Raw genomic sequence first — 4,712 nt, forward strand, 5'->3', positions numbered from 1 at the left:
TGCGGCGATCAAGTCTGATGCCTTTATACCACACCAAACATGAACAGCAACATTACTGATCCGTGGAATACTGCATAGAATCAAGCCTTTGGGTGAGTATTCTGAATGCCTATTATTTGTATTTTAGTGAATTTCGTCCTTTTCGTGTTTCAAACTGCTTAATTTTTAACTAATAAAAGGTGGCATTAAAGTAGCATTTTTAAAACCTGTGATAAGAGTGAAGCCGTGAAATTTGAACCACGATCAGTATGAAGTATGGACTTCCTTCTAGACTAAGATTCTGGCTAGAAAAATAAAGGCACTAACATAGTGTATTTATTGGGCCATATTTACGTACTATCATGGAATTGCTGTGATATTCCAGTATAAATCTCAAATATATTTTTCATTGGCATTATTTTGGACTGCACATTTATATTTATCAGTACAACCAACATGTTGTATCTTGTCACAACTCAATGTGCGCAAGCTTGATTCAAGCCTTATTGACAGTCCATTGTGTCTATAACTCCTAACTGCCATCGTGATACAGTATGCGGAAAGAGTCAATGGCATTCAATGTCAACCGGATTCCATTCGTAAGCTTCAGGTGACTTTAAATATCTGAAGCTCCATATTCATTAACAGTAATGGAACCAGACAGCCCTGACCCACCACAGAAAGGGACTGTGGCAGAATAATTTGTAGTTTGCTAAAAGGCTCCCTACCATAATATCTGTGTTAAGGAGCATGTCAACAGATACTTGAGAGCAACAGATAGCTCATGTTGGAAGTGGAATTAGATTGTACTACGGTGAAGTAACCATTTTTTTCCCCGAAATAACCTTTTTTAGTTCCTTGGCACATAAAGATGATTATATTCATCCTATTCATTTTATAAGTGTGCTGTCATGGATGAGAAGGTTTTATATTGTACTTAAGAGATCACATGAACATAGCAGGCTGCACGGCGGACAAGTGGTTCGCGCGCAGGCCTCACATCTAGGAGACCCGAGTTCAATTCCACCCTCTGCGATCTCTGTGTGGAATTTGCATGTTCTCCCCGTGCATGTGTGGGTTTTCTCCAGGGACTGCGGTTTCCTCCCACATTCCAAAAAACAGCGAGCCTTCACCTCTTATTTTAACAGTGAAAGCTGTAGCAAGACATAGCCTAGCGACTATGTTAATTAGGATTTCAGGTTTTACATTATAAATCAAAATACACAGTTTCATTCAAAGGCATTTGTTGTCCAAAGGCATCAGCAATGTTGTTTGGTCTAGAGACCGGAAAAGACAGGAAGCAGAACTGGAGGTAGCAGAGATGAGGATGCTGAGGTTCTCATTGGGAGTGACCAGGATGGATAGGATCAGGAACAAGTACATCAGAGGGACATTACACATTGTTACTTTCGGCTTTTTCCTGATTACGGAGTCACCACCGCGGATGTTTTTGATCCGCATACTGCTTTTTGACTTCAGCACTTTAAATTTCGGATGCCATTCCTGACAAATACCGATGGTGCTTACTAGTGGAGATTAGAACCCAGTCCAGAACGCTAACCACTACACCATGGCGGGCTCGTTGGGCGACAACTATACTGTCTTTTTTCACTGATAATGGCCGATGCCAATGGGAGCACCCCTAGTTTCAATGTTCAATAATCCTAAAACTCAATATTCTTAAGGTCTAGGTTTTGAAATTTCAGCAAAAATGCTGATATTTTTGCTGCTATAATGACTGATATTTACCCAATAATCTCCCTTAATAATAATATTTCTTTTCTGTCTGTTGCCCTTTTCTGTCTTAAATCTCCTGTTAAGATTCTCCCTGCCAACCATAATGCATGTTTGTGCCCAGCTTTTTATATTTTCATCAGTCCCTGTTAGTTCTGGTATACTAAATGGAAATTATACCTTTTGAAATCTCAAGTGTCATATATTCTACCCTGAATACTTTCACAGGAACATGAATAAGGTGACCCTCCTCTGGCAACAATTTTCTGAATGTATGAGTTGTAGACTAAACAGCCTGGAGTTATAGTACATAAGGGATAATTAAATGCCCCCTGGCCATTATGTGAGGAAATATTAACAAAATGACTTCTTTTTGAGGGCAAAACTACGGCAAAGTGGTTAGCACGTCAGCTTCTTGTATTCTGGGTTTGAATCTCAGCTCAGACTTCTGTAGGATGCATGTTTTTACTGTACTTTCACCAGTGGAATTCACGGTTCTCCCACATCCAAAAACTATGCATATTCGGTTAATTGGTGAGTCCATATGTGTGAACGATGACTGGGATTGGCTGGCCACCAGTTGAAGGTATACCATGTCTCTATCCCCTGGTAGAAGTCGTTAAATAGTACAAAGTCAGCAATTTCCTACATAAATAATAATGTTATATAATGTACAAATAACAGTTAACACCGTAGATTAGTGAGTCAACACAACACATAAAGGTTATGTTTGCTGTGTCATGCTAATGTATCCAGCTTTCAGTAGATGCTAAAATGCATTTCATTAAAAGGAATATAACAATAGCATCTGTCTCTGTTGAATGTGTGAAAATATTTTCCACTAAATGTACTGACAATTTTTTTTTTGTTTCTTGTCAACATCATTGTTATGGAAAAAGCACCACAAAACTTTTTTTTTTTAATACTAGGACCACAGTAGCCTCTAACTTATTTTAAGAGTGCCAGGATAAAGTAGACCTCTGCCAAGGGCACATTGTTCACAGTTTTGTGGATCTGAAATTTGACCAAATCTGCCCCCCCTCACCCCAATTCTACAAACTTTCCTCTGTAAGAGTTCCATAGTAACCCTGCCGACCTAACCAACAAACTATTCAGCGACGACAGATCAACTCAAGTGGTAAAGATAAACACTGCTGAAAAATGGTACGATTTTATTCTCATGCGTTTGTGTGAAATGTTCCTTGGCGCTGGACAAACTGCACCTCGTGATTGCGTGCGTGTCTTCCTTTTATTTGTTATCACTGGGTAATCATTCAAAGCAAGGTCATTTTGATCTCCTGTCTCAATAGGCCGCAATTAAAAATTCATTCATGCCTCTTTCGGAAAGCTTCTTTGGTATGTGTGCTTAAGAAACAAAAGGCTGTGCCTTTGATTGCATGCTTGGGATTTTTCACAGATAAGGTATCATTATATAGACTTAAACAATCTTTCTCACTGATGAGCAGAAAAATGTTTGTCTTTTTTCACAAAGACTGGTGATTTTATCCTTGAGTGTTGAAATAAAAACTATTATTTGTCATAAAAGCTTAACTCAAAGGCGTCAGTTTGATTTCAGAATGCTGTGTTTTTTTTAGAAATCTATAGCTACGTCAAGCTTGATTGACTGCTAATGCATCTATATTCGTTATTTTTCCAAGCATTTTATATTTCACGCTTTGTTCAGCGGTCTTTGAATGCACCAAATGCATTTAATAAGTGTGTAGAACAGTCAATTATTGTTCATGGAAATCAGAGGAAAGCTATTTGTGTGTGTGTGTGTGTTACGTCCTGTAGTGGGTGTGTGTGTGTCTTTTTGCCCCCCCTTCCAGGTGTGCATCCCAGGTGTGTCTAATAGTTAATCAAGTGGAACTGGCATAAAGGAGGCAAACGACAAGCATTGCTATCTCTTCCTGCTATACCAAAGATTACTGTGTATGTGGTTTCCTTGACCTAACAGTGTGCTTGCTACCTTTCCCTGTGCTGTATTTTTTTTTTTTTTACACCGTTGTTACATCCCATCTTGCCCTAGACCTCTTTGGGATGTATCAGTGTGTATATGTATTCAGTGATGTGAAAAAGTGTCTGCCTCCTTCCACCTTTCTTATTTTTTTTTGTCACACTTAAATGTTTCAGATCATCAAACAAATGTAAATATTAGTACACAACTGTACAAAAAATACAGTTTTTAAATGAAACTTTTTTATTATTAAGGGAGAAAAAATTACCCACAAAAGTAAAAAACATGGAACAGTAGTTCCCAGGAGTGGCCGGCCAACCTAAATTACCCCAAGAGTGCAAAAATGAGTCATCCAAGAGGTCACAAAAGACCCCACAAGAAAAAAAAACACTCCTGAACAATCCCCAAGACCTTTGGGCAAATACTCTGTGGTCTGACGGGACAAAAGTTGAACTTTTTGGAAGGTTTGTGTCCCATTACATCTTTGTTTGTTTCTTTTGGCTTTTTCCTGAGTTCGGAGTCGCCTCAGCGGATCTTTTGATCCGCATACTGATTTTGGCTTGAGCACTTTATATTCCGGATGCTCTTCCTGACGAATACTAATGATGCTTACTACATCTGGCGTCTGCATTTCAGAAAAATAACATAATAACAACAATAAACAACAAAATATGGTGGTGGTAGTGTGATGGTCTGCTTCAGGACAAGGAAAATCTGATGTGATAAATGGACACATGTATTCTGCTTGTTTTCCAAAAACAAGTTCATGCTGGAAAACCGTCCAATGCGGCTGAATTATAACAATTCTGCAAAGATGAGTGGGCCAAAATTCCTCCACAGAGCTGTAAGAGTAACCTCTTGATTGCAGTTGTTGCTAAGGATATATTGATTTTCTATCACATCTCTTTTCCTGTATCTAGATGCAAATCAAATCCTTTACCACAAAGAGAGTTACATTCCTAGTTGTTATTTTTGATTCAATCTTTCTTATGAGGAGTTAACTATGGACGGCATGTAATTAATCAAAAAGTTAGCTGGGATA

This window comes from Doryrhamphus excisus, linkage group LG14 (genome assembly GCF_037039965.1).
Source record: "Doryrhamphus excisus strain RoL-2023G ecotype Guam linkage group LG14, RoL_Dexc_Guam_v1.1, whole genome shotgun sequence".
Taxonomy (NCBI): domain Eukaryota; kingdom Metazoa; phylum Chordata; class Actinopteri; order Syngnathiformes; family Syngnathidae; genus Doryrhamphus; species Doryrhamphus excisus.